The 27,481-nt window shown below is 44.0% G+C and overlaps 1 pseudogene across 1 annotated transcript in view; it reads left to right on the forward strand.

Moving 5' to 3' along the window:
- Positions 1–23,435, forward strand: part of LOC106603415 (biotin--protein ligase-like) — a 39,781-nt pseudogene extending 16,346 nt beyond the window's left edge. Inside the window, exons 8-12 of the transcript XR_014391954.1 lie at positions 19,570–19,637; positions 19,797–19,943; positions 21,016–21,130; positions 21,397–21,609; positions 21,983–23,435. The product of XR_014391954.1 is annotated as a biotin--protein ligase-like (transcript). The remainder of the gene's footprint in view (positions 1–19,569; positions 19,638–19,796; positions 19,944–21,015; positions 21,131–21,396; positions 21,610–21,982) is intronic.
- Positions 23,436–27,481: the final 4,046 nt, after the last annotated feature.

Raw genomic sequence — 27,481 nt, forward strand, 5'->3', positions numbered from 1 at the left:
GATGCAGGGAGGGTAAGTGCAAAAGTTATTCGTCCATAGAGCAGATTTCTTTTTTTCCCCTGTTATAAACCAAAGAAAGACAGGAAGTAAAAATAGGCTGAATAATTCATAGATATAATTGAACTGGCATAAAACAGCAATTAGCTGCACATTCCTATGTAAATGCTTTTTTTATGGTGGTGTAGTCGTCAGTGTTGGCAAGGAAATGTAATTTCAAATTACTTACCGCAGGCAAGAAATGTTCTGACCAATGCACTCACGCAACAACAAAACATGTTCGTTTTTTTAACCTTATTTTTCTACAGAATGATGCCATAGTTGTATGCATATCTTTTAGTATACAATAAAAATTCTCACAATTTTTTGCACCTCTTCCTCATCAACTGAAGTTTAATTTAATGAACTTTAATGAATTTTAATGAATTTTATTCTATGTATAATTTCCAGGTAAACTTTACAGGCCATTTGCACATTTTAAAACATTCTTGATCATGTTTTAGGTCACAAATAAATTGCTAATATATTACATTTTTTATATAAATGTACTCCCCAAAACGCAGCTTTAATTATAGATTAATCAGTTCTTCAACTCAATGGTTGAGATTTTCTTTTATTGGGGGGATAAATAGTGGGCCATTGAAGGGGAGATTAATGAAAGGGGAATTTGTGGGGCGGGGGGGGGGGGGGGGGAGCGGGTAAAGTGCCTGGATCATTGGCTGAGGGAGCTGATGAAGATAGGGGGTTGGTATTGGGTGGTTGGGGGGGACTATATTGACGGCCAGGCCGGGTCTGAGCTCAGGGAGGAGGCGGTATGTTTGTCCAGAGTATTAGTGCTTTGTCTGGCCAGGAGCAGCTAATAATAGGCTGAACCGAAGACAGAGGATAGTGTTCTCACAAGGTCACAACCAAGCTGGAAGCCAGTAGGCAGGTTACACACCTACTAACCCCACCGCTACACACTCACTAACCCCACCGCTACACACTCACTAACCCCGCCGCTACACACTCACTAACCCCGCCGCTACACACTCACTAACCCCGCCGCTACACACTCACTAACCCCGCCGCTACACACTCACTAACACCTCCGCTACACACTCACTAACCCCACCGCTACACACTGACTAACCCCACTGCTATACACTCACTAACCCCACCGCTACACACTGACTAACCCCATCGCTACACACTCACTAACCGCACCGCTACACACTCACTAACCCCACCGCTATACACTCACTAACCCCACCGCTATACACTCACTAACCCCACCGCTACACACTCACTAACCCCACCGCTACACACTCACTAACCCCACCGCTACACACTCACTAACCCCACTGCTACACACTCACTAACCCCACCTCTACACACTCACTAACCCCACCACTACACACTCACTAACCCCACCTCTACACACTCACTAACCCCACCTCTACACACTCACTAACCCCACCTCTACACACTCACTAACCCCACTGCTACACACTCACTAACCCCACCGCTACACACTCACTAACCCCTCCGCTACACACTCACTAACCCCTCCGCTACACACTCACTAACCCCTCCGCTACACACTCACTAACCCCACCGCTACACACTCACTAACCCCACCGCTACACACTGACTAACCCCATCGCTACACACTCACTAACCCCACCGCTACACACTCACTAACCCCACCGCTACACACTCACTAACCCCACCGCTACACACTCACTAACCCCACCGCTACACACTCACTAACCCCACCGCTACACACTCACTAACCCCACCGCTACACACTCACTAACCCCACCGCTACACACTCACTAACCCCACCGCTACACACTCACTAACCCTCAGCTACACACTCACTAACCCCACCGCTACACTCTCACTAACCCCACCGCTACACTCTCACTAACCCACCGCTACACTCTCACTAACCCACCGCTACACTCTCACTAACCCTCCGCTACACACTCACTAACCCCACCGCTACACACTAACTAACCTCTCCACTACACACTCACTACATTTTTTTAAACATTTTTTACATTTTTTGTCATTTAGCAGACGCTCTTATCCAGAGCGACTTACAGTAGTGAATGCATACATTTCATACATTTTTTTTTCCGTACTGGTCCCCCGTGGGAACCCCATCGCTACACACTCACTAACCCCACCGCAACACACTCACTAACCCCTCCACTACACACTCACTAACCCCACCGCTACACACTCAATAACCCCACTGTTATACACTCACTAACCCCATCACTACACACTCAATAACCCCTCCACTACACACTCACTAACCCCACCTCTACACACTCCCTAACCCCACCGCTATACACTCACTGACTGCACCTCTACACACTCACTAACCCCACCGCTATACACTCACTGACTGCACCTCTACACACTCACTAACCCCACCGCTACACACTCACTAACCCCTCCACTACACACTCACTAACCCCTCCGTTACACACTCACTAACTCCACCTCTACACACTCACTAACCCCACCGCTACACACTCACTAACCCCTCCGCTACACACTCACTAACTCCACCTCTACACACTCACTAACCCCACCGCTACACACTCACTAACCCCTCCGCTACACACTCACTAACTCCACCTCTACACACTCACTAACCCCACCGCTACACACTCACTAACCCCTCCACTACACACTCACTAACCCCTCCGTTACACACTCACTAACTCCACCTCTACACACTCACTAACCCCATCACTTCACACTCACTAACCCCACCGCTACACACTCACTAACCCCACCGCTACACACTCACTAACCCCACCGCTACACACTCACTAACCCCACCTCTACACACTCACTAACCCCACCTCTACACACTCACTAACCCCACCTCTACCCGCTCACTAACCCCACCGCTACACCCTCACTAACCCCACCTCTACACACTCACTAACCCCACCTCTACACACTCACTAACCCCACCTCTACACACTCACTAACTCCATCACTTTACACTCACTAACCTCACCGCTTTACACTCACTAACCTCTCCGCTTTACACTCACTAACCCCACCGCTTTACACTCACTAACCCCACCGCTTTACACTCACTAACCCCACCGCTTTACACCCTCACTAACCCCTCCGCTACACCCTCACTAACCGCATCACTTCACACTCACTAACCCCACCTCTACACACTCACTAACCCCACTGCTACACACTCACTAACCCCACCGCTACACACTCACTAACCCCACCGCTACACACTCACTAACCCCTCCGCTACACACTCACTAACCCCACCGCTACACACTCACTAACCCCACCGCTACACACTCACTAACCCCACCGCTACACACTCACTAACCCCACCGCTACACACTGACTAACCCCATCGCTACACACTCACTAACCCCACCGCTACACACTCACTAACCCCACCGCTACACACTCACTAACCCCACCGCTACACACTCACTAACCCCACCGCTACACACTCACTAACCCCACCGCTACACACTCACTAACCCCACCGCTACACACTCACTAACCCCACCGCTACACACTCACTAACCGCACCGCTACACACTAACTAACCCCTCCGCTATACACTCACTAACCCCACCGCTATACACTCACTAACCCCACCTCTACACACTCACTAACCCCACCTCTACACACTCACTAACCCCACCGCTACACACTCACTAACCCCACCGCTACACACTCACTAACCCCACCGCTACACACTCACTAACCCCACCGCTACACACTCACTAACCCCACCGCTATACACTAACTAACCCCTCCGCTACACACTCACTAACCCCACTGCTACACACTCACTAACCCCACTGCTACACACTCACTAACCCTCCGCTACACACTCACTAACCCCACCGCTATACACTAACTAACCCCTCCGCTACACACTCACTAACCCCTCCGCTACACACTCACTAACCCCACCTCTATACACTCACTAACCCCACCTCTACACACTCACTAACTCCATCACTTCACACTCACTAACCCCACCGCTATACACTCACTAACCCCATCGCTACACACTCACTAACCCCTCCGCTACATACTCACTAACTCCATCACTTCACACTCACTAATCCCACCTCTACACACTCACTAACCCCACCTCTACTCCCTCACTAACCCCACCTCTACACACTCACTAACCCCACCGCTACACCCTCACTAACCCCACCTCTACACCCTCACTAACCCCACCTCTACACACTCACTAACCCCACCTCTACACACTCACTAACCCCACCTCTACACACTCACTAACCCCACCACTACACACTCACTAACCCCACCTCTACACACTCACTAACCCCACCTCTACACACTCACTAACCCCACCTCTACACACTCACTAACTCCATCACTTCACACTCACTAATCCCACCTCTACACACTCACTAACCCCACCTCTACTCCCTCACTAACCCCACCTCTACACACTCACTAACCCCACCGCTACACCCTCACTAACCCCACCGCTACACCCTCACTAACCCCACCTCTACACCCTCACTAACCCCACCTCTACACCCTCACTAACCCCACCTCTACACACTCACTAACCCCACCTCTCTACACTCACTAACCCCACCTCTACACACTCACTAACCCCACCTCTACACACTCACTAACCCCACCTCTACACACTCACTAACCCCACCTCTACACACTCACTAACCCCACCACTACACCCTCACTAACCCCATCGCTTCACACTCACTAACCCCATCGCTACACACTCACTAACCCTGGCTGCTGCCCACTCACACTTATTTTATCTCATGATTTTAGACATCAGACCAAAAGCCTTTGAAACATTTTATAAGGATGCTGATATCTTGCACATATCTTTGCTTCTTGTCGCATTTTAGTCATCTTTATTATTGCGTTGTATGATGTGTGGTATTTTGGCCACATTCAAGCAGACTGTGACAACTAGTTAGTATTGTTTGATAGTCAGAATCATTTCTCGATGGTGGTGTGTGGCATCAAAACAGATTGGTAGCAACCCCTCACCCAGACAGACATCTCCCTCGAGGTGCACTGGGGAGGCGCATTCTGCATCCGATAGCCGTTTAAAGAGCCTGTTTTGTTAAGGCCAATTGGCTGCCAGGCTGGTTGTTAACGGCGTGGAAGTGTTTATTTGTGAACAAGGTGGGAATAAGACCCAATGGTGTTCCTGAACACTACTCCACTGGGCCCAGAGAGACATAATGATGCTTTTCCTGCTCTGGTGAACCAGATCCTAGCCCCTGGAGCGCCACACTTACTTTTGTCCGGCGGTCTCTCCTTCCATTTCTCTCTATCCCAGGCCAGGCAGCAGGCCCGTACAGAAAACCCAAGGGCCCACTTTTCCTCTCCTCTAACTTCTTCTCTTTTTCTAACTAAACAAAGTTTGGCCCTGGTGAGAGGAACAAGTGATGGATGTAAAATACAAACAGAATATTTCCTCTGAAAATGTTCTCAGTCTTGTATAATGTGGTTTATCATTTATCATACTTCTCAGTTAGTTTTGTTTGAGCGAGAAAAAATATTTGATCCTTCATTACCAGCAACAGCATATGCTTGACTTTCTGAATTTGAGATACTTTCTAAAAAGAATGACTTGAAAGATGCCCACCAGCAGTGTAATTTAGCAGTGAAAACCCACCATGTATTTGGTTTGAGTTGCAGGGACATAAACAGGACCCTGTTTAGCTAATGGGAGCAAAACACCTTCCTCCTCTGGAAGTGGGAATAAGACAAACACGGCGAACAAGGGGCTCTTCTGGTTAAAGCGGCCCAGTTGTTGGGCCAAAGCCCCGGCAATCACTGTTTGTTTTGACAGGGAATCCAAAATCCAAACCGACACTGTATGGAATTAAGGTCCTGTTTCCTGTGAAAAATACGAACCTTGTGCAGTGAAAAACGAGAGAGCGAGAGTGAGAGAGAAAGAGAGAAAATTGACGCCCCATAACTGCAGCAGCAGGTTTGTACATAAAAATAAAATTGGTCCAATTGACCTTGCATGCTCTACCTGCAATTATCTAAAATTGTAAGCAGATGCCTAAAGTCCTCATTTCATATTCTGGTGAACATCTGGCACGGCAGGCTGGCGTTAAAGTTTACATCTCTAATGAGTCGGCATTCTAAGGCGATGGAATCTGCAGGTTAGGCTAGAGGAGAGGGCATTGCAGAGCACAGGCTTCAGATAAGAGTTCAAGTGGAGAAGGAGAGAGAGAGAGACACACACACACTTGCACAAGTGGGAAAAACACCCTCCGGAACACATGAACAAGACACGGAGGAGTTAACATTATGAACATATTTTGTTGTCAGAAATTAAATAGGTATCATCATCAGGGAGCAGAAATGGGCTCAACACTTTATGTGATAAAGGTTCTACCTATGTCATGAAAACACAAGCTCAAAGGAAAGACCAACATCCTCTCCGAGACATACAGTGCCTTGAAAACTTTTTTCACAACGCCTTGACATGTTCCACATTTTGTTGTTACAGCCTAAATTTCAAATGGATTCCAATTTTCTTTAGTGGCCTACACACAATACCGCATAACGTCAAAGTGGAATTATGTTTTTAGAAATGTTTACAAATTAATAAAAAATGAAAAGCTAACATGTCTTGAGTCAATAAGTATTCAACCTCTTTGTTATTGGAAGCATAAATAAGTTCAGGAGTAAAAATGTGCTTAACAAGTCATTATAATACGTTGCATGGACTCACTCTGTGTGCAATAATAGTGTTTAACATGATTTTTGAATGACAACCTCATCTCTGCACCCCACACATACAATTATCTGTATGGTCCCTTAGTCAACCACAAATACCAGACCTTTTGGTAGATGGGTAAAAATAAAAAAGCAGACATTCAATATCCCTTTGAGCAAGGTGAAGTTATTAATTACACTTTGGATGGTGTACCAGTCTCTACAAAGATACAGACGTCCTTCCTAACTCAGTTGCTGGAGAGGAAGGAAACTGCTCAGGGATTTCACCATGAGGCCAATGGTGATTTTAAAACAGTTACATAGTTTAATGGCTTTGATAGGGATGGGTCAACAACATTGTATTCACTCCACAATACTAACCTAATTGACAGAGTGAAAATAAGGAATATTCCCTTAACATGCATCCTGTTTGCAACAAGGCACTAAAGTAATACTGCAAAAAATGTGGCAAAGCAGTTAACTTTATGTCCTGAATACAAACCGTTATGTTTGGGGCAAGTCCAATATAACACATTACTGAGTACCACTCTCCATATTTTCAAGCATAGTGGTGGCTGCATCATGTTATGGGTATGCTTGTAATCGTTAAGGACTGGGGAGTTTTTCAGGATAAAAAATAAATGTAATGGAGCTTAGTACAGGCAAAATCCTAGAGGAAACCCTGGTTCAGTCTGCTTTCCACCAGACATTGTGAGTTGAATTCACCTTTCCGCAGGAAAATAACCTAAAACACAAGGCCAAATATACACTGGAGTTGCTTACAAAGAAGAAAGTCAATGTTCTTGAGTGGCTGAGTTACAGTTTTAACTTAAATAATGGGCAAATGTTGCACAATCCAGGTGTGGAAAGCTCTTAGAGACTTACCCAGAAAGTCTCACAGCTGTAATCGCTGCCAAAGGTGCTTCTACAAAGTACTCAGGGGTGTGAATACGTATATAAATACGATTTTTCTGTATTTAATTTTCAATACATTTGAAAAAATATATATAAACATGTTTTCACTTTGTCATTATGGGGTATGGTGTGTAGATGGGTGAGGAAAAAAACCTATTTAATCAATTTTGAATTCAGGCTGTAACGCAACAAAATGTGGAATAAGTCAAGGGGTATGAATACTTTCTGAAGGCACTGTAGGTCCTAAAACAAAGACATCACAGAAAAGCACTAACTCTAAAGAGAGACATCAAGTGGCGTCCCTCCATATGTTCTAAAGAGTGGGGTTTCCGACTGAAGCTCTATTAGGGCCATTAAAGGTTCAGTCTAGCCTGGTCCAGCAAAGTCAGGGAAGAGAGGGCATCCCGCCCATGTCTGCCCTCAGTAATGGACGACGCCTCCCATTGAACCCCTCCAAGGGTGCTATTTGAAAATGATAATTTGCTCCGCTCTTTGACGAAACAGGATTAGCTCAATTAATCACATTTCCAGATTAGTTTTTCCTCTCCTATCGACCATCACTTTTTGCCGGCGGATGATCAATGCAAACTTGCTTATACTAACCATGGCAAATCCAGTTGTGGAAATGAGCATCGACAGCAGAAATAATCTCTTAATTTGAGATAATTTGATCTGGGGGATTGGATGGGAGAGTTATTTGGGGGGGAAATGGCTTTCAGTAAAATATCCTCCAATAAACTACTTATATCACTCTGCCTGATGAGTTATATTTGAATTAAAGTAGTATTATCGGAAAATAAAATCCAGTCAAATCAAACAATTTTGACATTGTCTGAAAGTTACTGTAATGATTTATGTAACATGGAGGCAGTCATCAATGTCAGTGTGGTCAAAAACGGGTTGCTCTTTATTTTCCAACACCACAACAGCCATTCCTTGTGAGTCTTCATCTGGTGTTTGAGAAGAACCAAGAGAGCAAAGCTTCAACCCTAGGTCTACTGAGGGCTAAAATCCACTTTCTGTCTGCTGTGTGTGATGTGTTAAGTATAACCCCCCACCCCCCACTGGTGTACCACACAACCCCGCAACCCCCGCAGCTAAATGTGTAGAGTTGCAGGAAAACAGCAACATTTTCTCTCAGCCCTGGCAGGTGGCATGAGATTAGCTATTAAACTGCAAATTCTGCTTTGCCCCATGACAAAATGTCTAGAATTGCAGGAAGTTAGCTGTTTTAAAAAAAAACATTGTTTTCCTGCTCAAACCTTGCAGGGAGCCCTTGCCAAAATGGGGTACACCCCACCCCCCCCCCCCGTTCTCCTCCATACTGGGCCTTTACGCTAATCCGGGATACACACACACACCCTGTCTATGTGTCAGTCTAGTGGGGTGTGAGTTACCACTCCTCCCCACTTGTCCCACAGATGACTTGGCTGGTGGCTATTTATCCTCTGACCCATTGGCCCTGGGTAAGTGACCTCTTTGGCTCAGCCCCCCCCCCCCCACCCCAGCCACACAAAAGCCTGGCCGGACTTAAAACTTAAAAGGACCCTGCTCTTCTGCTGGGAGAGTTGGTCCCCTCTTTCATCCCCAGACGTGCTACTTTGTAATGTCTTTGTTCTGGGCTTGTAATGTCTTTGTTCTGGCCGGGCCCGGTCAGCGGTGATGAAATGGATGCTCCTGCTGGATGTAGTTCGTGATTGAGTAGTAGGGGTTACTACTGCTACAGTGTTTGCACTCAGTCTCTCTTTCACTCTACCTGTCTCTTGCTCTCTCTCACCCTCTCTGTTGCTCTTTACCCCTATTTCTCCCTCTTTCTTTATCTTAATCCTTTTTGCCTTTCCTCTCCCTACTTGAAGGTATTGCTCTTCCAGGTTTAACAGTAGTGGACCTGTAACTGTTCGCCTGAGGTCTTAAGACTTCAGTTCCCTCTGGTTAAAGGTCACAGCGTTGTTTTGCATCCAACAGGTTAAAGTGTATAGAGTGGGTTGGAGGGGGAGAGAGAGAGAGGTAGAGAGATGGCGGGGAAAGAGTATGTGTGGGTGCACGGTGCAGGTTGAGGAGGGAGTCCCTGCACATGTGGCTGCTGCTGTTCCCAATCAGGGCCATGCTGCTGATTTGAGGAGACCAACCTAGAGCAACACAGCTGTTTTGTGCTACAGGCCCAGGCTCAGGGAGAAGCAGGCCATATCGTTGGGCCACCATCAGCAACCCAGATATATTGGAGGGAGGCGTGCAAACCGTCTTGCTTAAGACATGCAAGAATTTATTTCATATTATCAATACTGTTTTTTGTCCGAGTCGCATGTTTGTTGGATCACGGGGACGTTGCATTCTTATTGCAGCAGTACAATGGCCTTGTGGTTAGAGCAGCGTTTCCCAAACCAGGTGTCGTGACTCCATGTGGGGTCACCTAATTTGAAAATGGGGAATGGTGTCGCGAGAGAAGCTATATTTTTCTGTTGGTTCAAAGAACCGGGGTAACGTCCGATAGCCGCTAGATGTGGTTGTAATAAACAGAGCGGTTTCTGTTTTCTTCCTACAAATGAGGCTTTATCTTTTAAATGGTTTAAGATACAAGATATTATGACCCCATCACTGAAAGATAAGACTCTCAAGAACATGTATGTGTCTTCTGTTTCCCTCTGCAATGCCAACAAGCTGCGAAGGACTCATTAGAACAGAGTGGACAAGACCAGGCATTAAATCAGACTGGGGGCAGATTACACAGAAGATTATACAAAATTCTTGCCTGATGATCTTCTGAACTTCCCAATGCCTTTCTGATGCATTTCAGTCACTTCAAACCATTATTCATTAGGACTAAAGTACTGTCAGACTGATTTGTAATAGACTGTCATGGTCCAAATTAAAAAAGTTGACATTGGCCTTTGTTTACATCACTTTTTTTACATGGTGGGGTTGTGATTTTCTTTGTATCAAAATGGAGTCGCGGGCCAAAAAAGTTTGGGAACCCCTGGGTTAGAGTGTCCGCCATGCGATTGGAAGCTTCGGAATGCAATCCCCAGCCGAGTCATACCAAAGACTGTAAAAATGGGACCCGATGCTTCTCTGCTTGGCACTCAGTATTAAGGAGATAGATTGGGGGTAAGGCCCTGTCCAGAGGGTGTACATGTACATCACGCTACAGAAACAGGAGATGGGCTCCTGCTCCTATGAGCCGCTCCGGCTCGCACAAGCATAGGCTTGTGTAAGGCTACTTACAGTGCCTTCAGAAAGTATGCACACAAGTCACATAATAAGTTGCATGGACTCACTCTGTGTGCAATAATAGTGTTCAACATGATTTTTTAATGACGACCTCATCTCTGTACCCCACTCATACAATTATCTGTATGGTCCCTCAGTCGAGCAGTGCATTTCAACCACAGATTCAACCACAAAGACCAGGGAGGTTTTCTAATGGCTCACAAAGAAGGGCAACTATTGGTAGATGGGTAAAAACACAAAAGGCAGACATTGAATATCCATTTGAGCATGGAGAAGTTATAAATTACACTTTGGATGGTGTATCAATACACCCAGACACTACAAAGATACAGGCGTCCTTCCTAACTCAGTTGCCAGCAAGGAAGGAAACCGCTCAGGGATTTCACCATGAGGCCAATGGTGACTTTAAAACAGTTACATGGCTGTGATAAGATAAAACTGAGGATGGATCAACAACATTGTAGTTACTCCACAACACTAACCTAATTCACAGAGTGAAAAGAAGGAAGCCTGTACAGAATAAAAATATTCCAGAACATGCAATCTGTTTGCAAATAAAATAAAATAAAAATGTATTGGTCACATACACATGGTTAGCAGATGTTAATGCGAGTGTAGCGAAATGCTTGTGCTTCTAGTTCCGACTGAGCAGTAATATCTAACAAGTAATCTAACAATTTCACAACAACAACATCACTTTTAATATTTTGACGTACGGTGGTGGCTTCATCATGATTAAATGTTTATTTTATTTTTAATTTCACCTTTATTTAACCAGGTAGGCCAGTTGAGAACAAGTTTTCATTTACAACTGCGACCTGGCCAAGATAAAGCAAAGCAGTGTGACACAAACAACACAGAGTTACACATGGGATAAACAAACGTACAGTCAATAACACAATAGAAAAATCTATATACAATGTGTGCAAATGTAGTAAGATTAGGAGGTAAGGCAATAAATAGGCCATAGTGGCAAAATAATTACAATTTAGCGTTAACATTGGAGTGATAGATGTGCAGAAGATGAATGTGCAAGTAGAGATACTGGGGTGCAAAGGAGCAAAATAATAAATAACAATATGGCGCTGAGGTAGGTGGGTGGGCTATTTATAGATGGGCTATGTACAGGTGCAATGATCGGTAAGCTGCTCTGACAGCTGATGCTTAAAGTTAGTGAGGGAGATATAAGACTCCAGCTTCAGTGATTTTTGCAATTCATTCCAGTCATTGGCAGCAGAGAACTGGAAGGAAAGACGACCAAAGGAGGAGTTAGCTTTGGGGATGACCAGTGAGATATACCTGCTGGAGTGTGTGCTATGAGTGGGTGCTGCTATGGTGACCAGTGAGCTGAGATAAGGCGTGGCTTTACCTAGCAAAGACTTATAGATGACCTGGACCAGTGGGTTTGGTGACGAATATGAAGCGAGGGCCAGCCAACGAGAGCATACAGGTCGCAGTTGTCATGCTCTGATCTTTTTCACCTGTTCCTGTGATTGTCTCCACCCCCTCCATTTTCCCCAGTGTATTTATCCCTGTGTTTCCTGTCTCTCTGTGCCAGTTCGTCTTGTATATTAGTCAAGTCAACCAGCGTGTTTTTCCCATACTCCCTGCCTGACTCTGGACTACTTTCCCGCCTGCGTGATCATCCTGTCTGCCCTGACCTTGATTCTGCCTGCTCTTCGGTACCTTTTGGACTCTGCACTGGTTTTGACCCTTTTGCCTGTCCACGACCATTCTCTTGCCTTACCCTATTGGTCTCCTGTGTCTGCATCTGGGCCTCGCCTTGTGTCATGATAGCAGTGGTGGGTGGTAAATGGGGCTTTGGTGACAAAATGGATGGCACTGTGATAGACTACATCCAATTTGCTGAGTAGAGTGTTGGAGGCTATTTTGTAAATGTCATCGCCGAATTCAAGGACCGGTAGGATAGTCAGCTTCACAAGGGTATGTTTGACAGCATGAGTGAAGGATGCTTTGTTGCGAAATAGGAAGCCAATTCTAGATTTAATTTTGGATTGGAGATGCTTAATGTGAGTCTGGAAGGAGAGTTTACAGTCTAACCAGACACCTAGGTATTTGTAGTTGTCCACATATTCTAAGTCAGAACCGTCCATAGTAGTGATGCTAGACGGGCGGGCGGGTGCAGGCAGCGATCGGTTGAAGAGCATGCATTTAGTTTTACTTGCATTTAAGAGCGGTTGGTGGCCACAGAAGGAGTGTTGTATGGCATTGAAGCTCGTCTGGAGGTTTGTTAACACAGTGTCCAAAGAAGGGCCAGATGTATACAGAATGGTGTCGTCTGTGTATAGGTGGATCAGAGAATCACAAGCAGCAAGAGCGACATTATTGATGTATACAGAGAAAAGAGTCGGTCCGAGAATTAAACCCTGTGGCACCCCCATAGAGACTGCCAGAGGTCCAGACAACAGGCCCTCCGATTTGGCACACTGGGTATGCTTATGGGTATGCTTATCATCTGAGTTTTTTGGGGATAAAAAGAAACGGAATAGAGCTAAGCACAGGCAAAATCCTAGAGGAAAACCTGGTTCAGTCAGCTTTTCAGCAGACACTGGGAGACAAATTCCCATTTCAGCAGGACAGTAACCTAAAACACAAGGCCAAATATACACTGGATTTGCTTACCAAGCATGTTGAATGTTCTTGAGTGGCCTAGTTACAGTTTTGACATAAATCGTCTTGAAAATCTATGCCAACACTTGAAAATGGCTGCGTGGCAATGATCAACAACCAACTTGACAGAGCTTGAAACATTTTTTAAGAATAATGTGCAAATATTGTACAATCTAGGTGAGGAAAGCTCTTAGAGACTTACCCAGAAAGACTCACAGCTGTAATCGCTGCCATATTGACTAACATGTATTGGGTGTGAATACTTGTGTAAATAAAATATGTACTTATTTCATTTTAAAAACATTTGCAAAAATGTCTAAAAACATGCTTTCACATGTCATTATGGGGTATTGTGCGTAGATGGGTGAAATTTTGTTTTGGGGAATTCAGGCTGTAACACACCAAATGTAGAATAAGTTAAGGGGTATGATTTTTTTCTGAAGGCACTGTACTTACACGAGGAGTTTTTATATTTCTTATTGGATCAGTACACTGGCATAGTGTAACGATCGTCTGGAAGAGGGGACCAAGATGCAGCGTGGTGAGTGTTCATATTGAATTTTAATAATACAAAAACACTTGAACATAAGACACAAACGAACGCCAACAGTTCTGTCGGTGCAAACCACACAACAGAAACAACTACCCACAAAACCCCAAAGGAAACAGGCTGCCTAAGTATGATTCCTAATCAGAGACAACGATAGACAGCTGCCTCTGATTAGGAACCCTACTCGGCCCAAAACAAAGAAATACAAAAACATAGAAAAAGGAACATAGAATGCCCACCCAATGTAACACCCTGGCCTAACCAAAATAAAGAACAAAAAACCCCTCTCTATGGCCAGGGCGTTACACATACGGAGTTTTTATATTTCTTATTGGAGCAGTATACTGGCATGAGGAGTTTTTATATTTCTTATTGGAGCAGTATACTGGCATGAGGAGTTTTTATATTTCTTATTGGAGCAGTATACTGGCATGAGGAGTTTTTATATTTCTTATTGGAGCAGTATACTGGCATAGGGAGTTTTTATATTTCTTATTGGAGCAGTATACTGGCATGAGGAGTTTTTATATTTCTTATTGGAGCAGTATACTGGCATAGGGAGTTTTTATTTCTTATTGGAGCAGTATACTGGCATGGGGAGTTTTTATATTTCTTATTGGAGCAGTATACTGGTATGAGGAGTTTTTATATTTCTTATTGGAGCAGTATACTGGCATAGGGAGTTTTTATATTTCTTATTGGAGCAGTATACTGGCATGGGGAGTTTTTATATTTCTTATTGGAGCAGTATACTGGCATAGGGAGTTTTTATATTTCTTATTGGAGCAGTATACTGGCATAGGGAGTTTTTATATTTCTTATTGGAGCAGTATACTGGCATAGGGAGTTTTTATATTTCTTATTGGAGCAGTATACTGGCATGGGGAGTTTTTATATTTCTTATTGGAGCAGTATACTGGCATGGGGAGTTTTTATATTGTCACGACTCCTACCGAGGGTGGCTCCTCTCCCTGTTCGGGTGGCGCTCGGCGGTCGTCGTCACCGGCCTACTAGCTGCCACCGATCCCTTTTTCCTTTTCTGTTTGTTTTGTCTAATTAGTTTCACCTGTTTTGGTTTAGGCTTATTAGTTGGGCTATTTAAGCCAGTAGGCCCGCCTGCTCTGTGTGTGGGCTTAATTATTCCTTCCACTGTGTTGTGTGTGTTGGATAAGTGTACTTTGGGCATTTTGTGTTTTGTGCGCCCGGCATTTTGGCATATACGTTTGTGCGTAATAAAACGCTGCATTGAACTTTTCTGCCTCCTGCACCCACTACTCCGCACCCACTACGCCCAGACCGTTACATATATTTCTTATTGGAGCAGTATACTGGCATGGGGAGTTTTTATATTTCTTATTGGAGCGGTACAGACACCACCATCCAAATGATCTGAAGTACTTGTTGCTTCCCTTCAGTATAGACCATGAGGTTTCTCATCTAAAACAGTGTGAATTAACTCCTTGTCTTTTGTCTCCCACTTCATTTTCTCTCCTCTGCTCTTATTTTGTTCAGGGAGAGGAGAGTTTCCTTGTCCATTTGTTCCACTTGCAGGTGAAAGCCCCGCCATTGTAGCCGTCTAATTGCTAATTGTGGGCCTTTTCTCTCCCTCTTTGTGGACGTTATTGAGAATTTTTCTAATGCGTTTGGGCTTTTCTCTGAGCCAGCGGCAACGACGCTCCGTGGATGTGCTTTCAAAATGAGATGAACTTTCTAGAGGAATGCATTAGCCCCCCAAGCTTTACAGCCCTGGACTGGCTGAGCTGGCTCTTCACTCAAGCACACACACACACATACACTCACATGCACTTGCTTCTATGCACTCATATACATGTACACGCACAAACACCCATACCCCCACCAACTCCTTTATTGACAACCTCCCATTGAGCATATAAGAGCATTACCATGTTTAGTGTGAGATGTTTTGTGTGATCCGTTGCTGATCTCATATTTGCGTTGCAGAAATTAATTTGATGCTGGTTTGCAATGCTAAGCTGGCCCAGGGAGAGAAGGGGGAACTGATTTCAGAGGGGACAAAGCCCCTGAAAAATAGACATTTGGGGGGAGGGAATACCCTCCTCCCAGAAACAGCTCATTTTGGTTCCCAGCTTTGGGACAATGCAGCTTTTCTTTCTCCACTCTCTGTGGCTAGGCTGTGGACTGACTCTATAGTGGAAACTAGACCAGTCTGGGACTCACTGCTGGGCTGGAAGAGACAGACTGGAAGTGGCTCTCCCTTTCTTTCTTTTTTTCTTTCTTTCTGTCTCTCTCTCTGGCACTCTCTCACTCCGGTTCCAAATTCTATCACTCACCACAGTAACCTTACTACTGTTTTTTAAAAAGCTGCTTTTGAGACATTGGACTAATAAGGACGCTGGAGCAAGCAACTGACTTGCACTTATTTTACCCATTACCAAAGAATATGAATCAGTGGTCCACGATTTGGGCGAATATTGCCAGTTGTGAAGGTAGACTTCCATATGGATATTGCAATACACTTCAGCTAGAGCTAAACCTTAGTGTACATTTTATGTCACACTTACTAACTTAAAAAGTGCATTGAGTATTCATCCCAGTGTTTTTTTCATGAGGTGCTTGAAACTTACTACACTTGGAGGCATCTTCTCACATTACCAGTAGTACATCTCCTCTTTTTTCACCCACTTCCCACTGCATCTCAGTCCACTGCATCTCAGTCCATTACCTTCCTCCTTGGCTGTAAACAACGTAAAATCACATACACTCATACACACACCTCTAACACACACAAATTGAAGCGCACGTGCACACCCACATGCTGCCCACACCCCCAGCTGTATCAGACGCTTATTGGTGGACAACGCTATTCTGGCAGCTTGGTGAGAAGGTCAGCGCCTGTCTTCCTAGCCTTGTTAAGGCACTGATGTTCTTATTAAAAGCTAATTCCTGGGGCTGATGGACTCCAAAGAGCTAGCCTGGCCCCCCATTCGCCTCCCCTCACGCCTTGATTGGCGAAGGGGCGGCCGTCGTCACGGAGCGGCACGCAGGGTTCTCCGGTGGTCCTGCCAAACTGCGCCAGTGCTCAATTAGGGCCCCTGCACGGTGCTGCGAGCCTGGCCACCTCCTAACTGGCCTCAGCCACGGGAAGGTCATGCTCCTGCTAACAGGGCTCACACACTGCTCACACACACACACACAGCTCAAACTGCAGCTACACACTGTCACGGGGAGCAGCCGGCTGCCACCCCTCGCCTGGTTGGGAGGTGTGTGTGTGTGTCTGTGTGAGGGAAGATTTTTAAAAGCGGTGTATGCCAGTATACAGGATCTCATGCCTTTTTTAACTAAACCATCCATGAAACTATTTTCTCATCACAGGTTCATGGCCAAGCATTACTCAACATCATCATCATTGATTAGCCTAAATTACATGCTACTTCTTTTATTTGTATTCCTTCACCATTTTATTAATCTTATTTTGTCAAATAAAGTACAGCAGAATAAAACATGTTTTCCTTGTGTCTAGAGATTTCTAAGGCTTGAGTTTTTTGACACAGTAACCGCCCAGGTTTTTTGTTTTTGTTGGTTTTTACTCGTAGAGCACGTGATGGCAGTTTTTTGGCCGTTGGGCCATTATACCACGTCCAATTTAATTACTATCAGTTTGAGAGGACAAATTCTTACATCTGCAAAATCAGAATCTGGTTATTTTTTTACATTTTATTTTCTCTTATTTCTCTTTTTGGCTTCCACCAGTCTCCGCCATGCATCTCTCTGACACATTTGCAAAGATCAAGGGATTTGCAGCTAACAATAACATTATGAAATGACTCCAAGAAATATATCTCTTGTCTGCAGCTCAGTAGCTCCCCAACCCACTCAGGCTACCATTTTTCATCTGAGAGTTTGGATTTATTTGGTTTTGATTAACCTTTTGAAAATGTGTTTTTAAAAATGTATTGTGATAATTCTACATTGCTGTACATCCAAGCACAATGAACAAGTCCCTACAATAAAGTGAGCCCTGGTAACATCCAGCCAGACATACCATATGTTAGGTCCTAGATTGAGTCATCAGTGGTGGCAGTAGCCCCAACCATCCCTTTGATAGACACTGTCCCTAAACAAGGCTCTTTAGATGGAAGGCTGTTTGGCCACAGAGTTTGGGAGGATTAACACGGGACTGTTCTAATCTGATTTGCTGTCACGGCCTCTTTGCATCAGAAAAGCCCACATTCCCCTTCTCTCTCATCTGCCCTGCCAGCTCCACAGTCTTTGAGAATGGGCCAGTAGATGAAGGGCTTCTTGGCTAAGACCTCTGGGTCAATTCATTTTCTCTGGAGATGACAGCTTGTTCAAATATTTCACTTCACGGTTATTGACAGTGTGTCGCATCCAACTGTCAAACGCTGTCTATTTTGGCAGTGTGGATTTGTTTGTGGTTTTCAAGGTGTACATTGGCCATGGGGTCTTGTCAGTCTTTGTGTTACTGTATAACAATGTTTAGTACAGAAAGACTCCAGAGTCATTCAAGCTAGGTGTGCTTACATTAATGTGCATTTTCTACACACTGCACAGTGTATACACACACACCATCCTTACATGGCAAAGACATCTTGCTGACCAAATGTTTAAGATAAGATTGTGTCCATGACCTATGTGTGTGTCTAGCATTCGTGGTGTGGGTTTGGGGTGAAAGGAGAGGTGCAGAGTTAACACCTCTACTGGCTGAGTAGTTTATCTTTAACAGAGTGTGATTAATGCAGGGTGGCCATGCGGCGCGACACTAGTAGCCCAGGGCCTTCTAGAAAGGAAACATTAACTACCAGGTGCCTGCAGCCAAGCTACTTGAGAGAACGGAGGAAACATTCTAAAATGATTGATAAACAAAGTCCTCTTTTTACTCTCAATGGAAAGGCAGTTGCTTGTGCATTTGTGTTTGACTAGTAATCACACATGAAGTAGGCCTGTTTTTGGTGAGTTGTTGAAGTAGACATACATCACACATAGGGAAGCAGACTACTTTGACTATGTGATTAATTAGCATTAGATCCCTTGATTGACACCTCGTTATTGTGTGTGTCGTGTGTGTGTATGTGTGTGTGTCACAGGGGTCAAGTGGACACTTGTTTTCTTTGGTGGGGGGATTGTTTGACTCGAGCACCTGGTGATAGGAAGGTCAGTGGTTCAACTCCAGTCCAGAGGGGCTAAGGGCTGGGCACTGATGGGATGGGGGGGGGGGTACATGTACGTGTGTATGTGAGAGAGAGTGATAGAAGGACCACTCGACTCAGCCCTTCCCCCTCAACTACCTAATACTTTGGGAAATGATTTCTCATAGCGACACCAATGAGTGAATGCAGAACTAATGTAGCTACTCAACTACCATTTCTCTTGGAGCTTTTCATTTACAGAGTGTTGCAATTGTATGAGTAATACTTGATCACTATAATCACTTATGTGAAGGCAACACTTTCCTCTTCTGACAATTCTTCTTCCTTCCCTCCTGTCCTCCCCAGGCTGATGCTCCAGCTGCCTGAGGAAATGGGGTTAATGGCTGTAGCTGCTCGACAGACCCAGGGTAGAGGTCAGTTTCCACCACAGCTCTATCTCTCTCTGTCTCAATGCACCTACATTGGTTAATTGTTGTACCTCGTCCCAATGAATAACCTAAATTGTTACATCATCTCCTCTCTCTCTCTCTCCATCTTTGTGTTTTTGTTGTTGTATTTTCCGTGTGTGTCAGGGCGCGGGGGGAAAGCGTAGTCCTCCGGGATGTGCTATGTTCAGTGTGCAGGTGGCTGTGAGCTCCAGACTGGGCCAGAGGATCCCCTTCCTGCAGCACCTGGCTGTGCTGGCCGTGGAGGTTGTACGCACCCTGCCCGGTTACCAGGTACAAACACTGCATACTGCTGCGTGGTACCACCATGCTATCTCCAAGCTACAGCCATAGACCCACCCTATCTCAATCCATGTCACTGAGCTTCAGCCTGTCATCACTAGAATACCTTACTTACTACACTAATACATTTCCTTTGGGAGCACTCCTTATCCTGAATAAAGGGCTCCAGGTTTCACACAGCTGTTCATAGCCAGTCAGGTGTCCCTCTTCTTATTGTTCTATTCAGCGCAATGCACTTCCCTCTCCAAATGGATGGTGTGTCCAACTCACTGATCAAAGGGTTTTGTGCTAGAACCCTCCTTTCTCCCCTTCTCATTAAACATTTATTTTACATGGTGTAAGGGCCCTATTTTGCTTCCAGGTGCTTGTGTTGTGTGTGTGTGTGTGTGAGAAAATATATGCACTGCAGTGTGGGAGTCTGATGAGAAACACTCTGGTGTCACACTGCCCAGTTGTTTATGGGCTCTGGCCAGTCAGCCAACATGTAGAACAGGCCAACGCATGGCACAGGATGTATTACCGGACGTGATAAAATAACAGCCAATGCTAACTTTGCCTAAATATTTATCTTAATCAAGACTAGAGGTCTTGGCTGGATATGCCATTTTTGGAGGTACTGTAGGCCTGTCAAAGCCATTGTAGAAATGTAGACGTGGGGCATGAGTTATGGGTAAATATAAACAGACATGGTGGCCGTTTTAGGTGATGTACTGCAGACGGGGCAGAACCTAACCTTCAAAGCCGGCCAGACTCAGAAGAGCTGCTCAGGTTGACAGATATACAGCATGGCATTTTGAACCCATGGAGACACTAGTACAGATTGGTTTTACAGACAGGCCCATGTAAAACTCTGATTTTTTTTTCTATCTCTGTTTTAGCTTGTAGTATTAGATCTGCTGTTTGTATGTGTAGCATCATGTCTTACAAGTGAGTTTGGTTTTTAAATGGATACTGTATCATAATACTTGTACTTATGTACCTGTACAGTATATACTAGTAATCTATTGTACCTCTGAGTGCCACTTATTTGTGTATCTCATATTCAGTTTTGGTCTCTTTCTAGGACATTGACCGCAGAGTGAAGTGGCCTAATGACATTCACTACAGTAACCTGATGAAGCTTGGAAGAGTGCTGGTGACATCAACAGTCATGGGACCAACCTTCCATCTCCTCATTGGTCAGAATCCTCTTTTATATATATATATATATATATATATATATATATATATATATATATATATATATATATATATATATATATATATATATATATATGTTAATGCCAGTGCAGTGTAATGGATTACCTAGTCTAGCCTTAAATCATAACGTGGATTTAAGGCTAGATTATGTGGATGTTTATACCAGTGCTTGGATAAAAAGTCATTTATATTACTCTTGGTGAAGAGTTCTTAATGAACGTCTTTAAACAATCTCCTTCTCCAGGCTGTGGCTTCAATGTGAGCAACAGCAACCCCACCATCTGTATCAACAACCTGGTGATGCAGCACAACCGAGAGCGTGGCACCAGCACGGAGGCCCTGTGCTCAGCACAGCTCATAGGTCGCACCCTCACCTCCCTGGAGCAGCTCATCTCTGCCTTCCAGGAGAGGGGTCAGAGGCCGTCCTGCCGCTCTACTACAAGAGATGGGTGCACAGGTAAACAAGCTGCAACACCCCTACTGTAATCTGTGGTACACTCCACTCCACCTCAGTGGGTTTGGTTTCATGAATTCTTCAGATAAAGTAAACATTTTCATTGGTCCTGATATTTATTTGAGGGCATTGTGTAACAGAGCAATTCTGCTAAAAGAGAACGAGAATGCACCGGTATTCTGCATGCTATCTGTAAAATCTGCAGCTGCTGATCATGATATTAATTGTCATTCTAGAGGAAATTAATCCCACATCTCGCCACAGTCACAACAATAAATATCTCCTAATCTCCAGACGTAACGTAACATGTCCACATGTAAACATGGGGTTGTGTTTACACTACATTGACCTTGATGTGCCCTCTGCCCTGTCTCAGTGGGACCCAGGTGTGTCTGTGGAGCGAGGATGGCCCCCATGCCGACGTGGTGGGCCTCGACGACAAAGGCTTCCTGTAGGTGCGCTCTGAGGAGCAGGGTTTGGTCTCCGTGCAGCCTAATGGCAACTCCTTCGACATGCTGAGGAACCTGGTGGCCACCAAGCAATGCTAGGACCCTGTAAGGACCCCTATGGAGTATGCCCACCTGGTTGCCTGAAGGGCATTTTAGCCAGTGGCATCATGAAAGAAGATTAGCCAGCTCCTTCGTAGCTTGAGTCGGAGATACACTAACTAATCTGCTAGGTAAAATTACTACTTACATGTTTTTATTGTTTTTTACTTGATAGAAAGAGTAAATTACTTAATCAATGATTTATCTGCAAGTAAAAATACTAATTTTCTCTTATTTTACTTGATAGATTGGCTGAAGCTTATTTGGAGCCTAAAGCAACTGAATCCTTTTTTTATACCATCCCATAGTATTTAGGAAGCTTTATTTAAGTCAATCTGAAGTTGGCCTGTTTAGTGTAGTATGGTGGTAGTAGAATTACTTGAGTAGTTCATATTACACTATCAAATTATAGTTGGCAGTTACAGGATTTCTAAAATACAGTCGTTTATGAAGAATACAAAATTTGTTATTCACAAAATTCACTTATATTATGCTATACAATAGCATGATTTAAGTATTATTTAACAGTTATCTTGTTCAAAGGTTGTAAAATCAAATTATCAACACTGATTATTTCCTTTAATAATGTAGTATTCCATGTAATATCTTTAGTTACAACACTCAAAAACGATTGAGAAGGTGCTAGCTGTCGACAACAGTATTTCTTTCCAGAGGTGTTGACGTGAGGGCTATTAACATGTTAAAACACGTCTTTAACGTGTCGCTTGGAAATGTACCAAATCTGATTTGCATAAAGACGTTATGATGCTATTGACATGGGAGGTCACACTTAGATGCAAATGCATTCACTAAGTGCAAACACATTGTGATAGACTGCCCGAAGGCTGACTCCTATCCCAACTGCTGGACTGTTAAGCATTGGTTTCTACTGAGCTACAGGCTAAATGAAGTCTGTTGCACTGAGTCATGTATTAACTTGTGTTATCATAGAACTTCATCAATTTGAGAACTATAAGTTCATATTTACTTTAAGCCTTACGTTTGATGTTTTGGAGGGTAGATAGAGTTTTTTTTTTACTCTTTAGGACAGGCTTCCTTTAAGTTTCAGACTATAATTGATACTCAATGTCTGACAAGATACATATTTGTAAGATAAAGAGGTGATCTGTACATTTGATAACACACACAATTGATGTAAAACATCAGCACTCTATAACTATGTAATTATGTGATAAAGGAATACTGGTTGCACTTAAAAGTTATTTGGTTACCTTTGAAGTGTCAATGATATAACTTGTCATTCCAATAAGAGCTACAGTATTATTCAAACACTATACTGAAATAAATTGATATACTGGACTTAGACTGGGATTTATCATTTTTCTGACTCTGACTTCTAATACAGTCTAGATTATGATACCTTGGGTATGGGTATGAGGGTATGAGGGTGTAGACACATTAATGAATACCCCTAGAGCGGAATTGGCTTTCAAGGCCGCTTCAAAATAATGCTGTTTGCAACAACGCAGTCTCCCATCTTAAGGCCTGTCGTTGGACAACAAAAAGTGGCCTCTCAAACGAAAGGAAGGAGGGTTCCTATTGCTCTCTTTGCTCTCCCTTTCCCTTCTCCATGCCCCTTGAGCTGTACTAAAGAGAAAAACACTGTTGATTGAGTCCAGCTTTGCCCAGCAGTGGCTGTGGAGTGGGAGAGGGAGGGGGAAGCAGATTCCCTCCGCCTCCCGGTGGGGGAGTGATGAGGTGTGTGAGAGCCTTTGGTGCAGGTGGCCAGTAGGGATAGGGAATGGTTCGGGGGGGGGGGGGGGGGGGGGGGTCTCTCTTCAACTGTATTGGGCTTATTCCAATGGTCCTAAATGACACTTCATTTGTCTTCAGCACCTCAGGCCTTGGGCTCATCTCTGCTAGATTAGGTGAAAATATGCATGCAACCTCCACAAACTGGACACAGCCCTCACCTCGTTACAAGCTCATTCCCCCTTCTCAAGTTTTAGGAAATAAACCCAATATGGTTTCATCAAAGATTATGTAGGCTAACAGAGTGTGTATTCAATAGCAACATTGAGGTATTGACAGTGCCTGGTTGTATGAATACTGTGTTACTTATTGAGGAATCAACGTAGCCCTCTGAATGCTGATGAAAACAACTGGATTCCAATGTAGCGATTTTGATCAATGGAGATTTAGGTCTTAGCTGCACTGTGCTGATGTAGCTGATGACGTGTGCATGCATGTACACTGTAGTATCCACTATAAAGACATTCCTGAGTTTCTCAAGTCTAAAGTTCATTAAGTAAATAGCTTACCTCTGGATCCATAAATAGCGCCTCCTCAATATCCTATTAAACAATTTCAGTGGCAGGTCTCAAGGGTCAAAATTGATATATCCTGTTTAATATTGGCTGCATAATATCACATCTCAATCCAGCCTCCCCAGGGACACAGCAGAGCCCTTTAGCTCACCTTCAAATATCAGAGCTTTTCTTCAAGAAAAACGACACTCCGTTTTAAAGGGTAATAAGATAGGAATCCTTGGTGTCTTTTTACGCTAATTCTGTATTCTGTAAGTTATAGAAAAACAGAACGAAGGATGGAATGAAGGATTTTCTGCTGAAGTTTTTAATACAAGCGTTCTGCCATGTGTACTGGTTAGATACGGAATGGTTGACTGACTAATCATATCCCATCGTGATTAAACCTGAACAAAGACTAGCAGTGAAAAAAAGCATATAAAGTGGACATACTGAATGTACATACACTGAAGGGGAAAACTAGTGAAAGGTGTATTGTCGTATTTCAATATTTGAATCTCTCTTTGAAACAGGCAAATACCCAGTGGTTACTTGTAATGTTGTTTTTTGTGTGTTACTTTTTCTCATCTTTTTCCATGAGCACAAATTACACAATGGTTATTTTAGGTTGCTTTAGAAATAGCTGGGAGCATAATTGACAGACACTGATTTTGCAAAACATTAGGAACACCTGCTCTTTGAATGACATAGACTGACCAGGTGAAAGCTATGATCCCTTATTGATGTCACTTGTTAAATCCACTTCAAATCAGTGTAGATGAAGGGGAGGAGACAGGTTAAACAAGGATTTTTAAGCCTATATACAATTGAGACATGGATTGTGTATGTGTGCCATTCAGAAGGTGAATGGGCAAGACAAAAGATTGAAGTGCCTTTGAACAAGGTATGGTAGTAGGTGCCAGGCACACCAGTTTGAGTGTGTCAAGAACTGCAACGCTGCTGGGTTTTTCACGTACAACAGTTTCCCTCCCGTGTGTATCAAGAATGGTCCAACATCCAAAGGACATCCAGCAAACTTGAGTCAACATGAGCATCCCTGTGGAACACTTGACAGCTTGTAGAGTCCATGCCCCAACTGTTACAGGTTTAGTTTTTTCCATTTATGTTTTGAGGTTGGACTTTAGTATGTATAGCTCGTTAGCACGTAGGGCGCATCGATTGGTGTCACCTCGAGAGCTAGTATGTATTGCACCTGTGCTGGTTGCCATCTCGTTAATGGGAAGGTGCTTCACCTGTGCTGGCCCAGGTGCTATTTAAGAGTGGCTGGCCCAGTGCTCCAGTTGTGTTGATAGATGCGAAGGGTTAACACCTTTAGTTGGCTTTCCCTATTTGGATTTCTAGAAAAACAATCCTTTATCTGATTTAGTTTTGCTCCACCTTTTTGGTTTGCTTCCCGTCTTTAAGTTTGGTGTGGATTTTTATTTTGTTTCCCTCTTCTTGGGTGAACTTAGTGGGCGCTCATGGTGGGTGTCTTTTAGGTTCCAGCTGTTGTTGTAAGTCTACTTTTAGTGGACACCCCCATGAGTGTCTTTCAGAACCCCTCCTAAAACCCCACCTGTTTCATTCTGGTTGTTGGTCAGTGACTCTGTTAGTTCCCCCTTCTGTTTGAGTGACAATATTTGGGTTTTCTTGCTGGGAAATGTAACACAATGAATTGAGGCTGTTCTGAGGGCAAAGGGTGGTGCAACTCAATAGGTGTTCCTAATGTTTTGTATGCTCAGTGTACATAACACTAATATGAGAATAATATTTTTGTTGTATGTAAGTGCCGATTATTATTCCGTTTTTCAAGGCTTCTGCTGATGTGTGTTTGAATGTCATCAGACTGTGTAGATGTGGACCTCTGGCTGTGGCTTGTCCAAATAGCTCCCTGACTGTGTCCTAAGCAAAGTTCCCTCTAAGCTGCACGCAGTAGCCCGAGAGCGCCGCGCAGCTCCCCTGGGACTGCCATGCAAAATAAATATCAGCTCACAGAGAAGAACAAGATGGAACTTCATGGCGCAGTGTTCACCAACCAGTCCATTGCAATCAACTGGTCAATCTCCAAGGCATTCCTAGTTGATCGCCAAACATTTCTGTAAAAACCCAACGACAAAAAAACCTTGTGTTACAATTTTTCTTATTTCTCTTGGCTGTTGGCAGTAGGTGCACCTGATTCAGCTTCCCTGCGCGCCGGATAGGTGAACTGTTGCCATTTTGGACCATTTCATGTGTCTAAAGGTACAAACTCTGCCCTGCTGGCCGGCCCAGAGAGCAAATCAAGTGTACTGTAGGCCTGCCGCTTGCCAATCGGGTGGCTCAGTTTATCGTGTCTGCAGTAACGTAGCAGGCATAAAATAAAGCTACAGCAAAGTTGATAATGTGAGATTTCTAAATGTTTAAAATGACTATGGAGAGACTGTCAAAAAATACAGCAAAGAGCTGCTGTTTTTATGATTGAGTTCATGTTTAAATTCTTACTCAGCACTGTCAACACTTTGTGTTCAACACTTTTATAAGCCATAAAATGTGCATTCTTCCTATTTCCACTCAGTGCTACAACAAGCACTGCAGTAGTAATGAATGATTAGGAAAGTGTATCTATAGGCTTGCGTTGTTGTTTTTATTATTTATTTGGTCAGTGTCAGTGGAGGAAAGGGAGAGCGGAGGGATGTTGAGAGGCGGACCCTCAGTCTGCTGCTCTCTCCTTCTGCTGAGACAGACCATCAGATGTAGGCACCATCATACCAGTAAAAATAATACAGTCAACGAATCTATTACCGGTGTGATCATATAACCTACCTCAAGTTGTGAAATATAACTTTAAAAAATGTCCCTAACAACAATGCATTGGCAGGGCAATTCAAGCAAAGTCAGTATCTGGTGATGATATATTGGACCTATGGCTTACCGCACAAACCTCATTGCTACATTACTGTTTTTAATTGGTTAACGTTGCATAGGCTTAAGTTTAAATCATTAAAAAAAAAATCTGAGTGGTAGATCTCGGCTTGCATTTGACTCAAAGTGATCTTGACTCAAAGGTTGGTGACCACTGTT

The sequence above is a fragment of the Salmo salar genome, chromosome 04 (genome assembly GCF_965601325.2).
Source record: "Salmo salar chromosome 04, fSalSal1, whole genome shotgun sequence".
Lineage (NCBI taxonomy): Eukaryota > Metazoa > Chordata > Actinopteri > Salmoniformes > Salmonidae > Salmo > Salmo salar.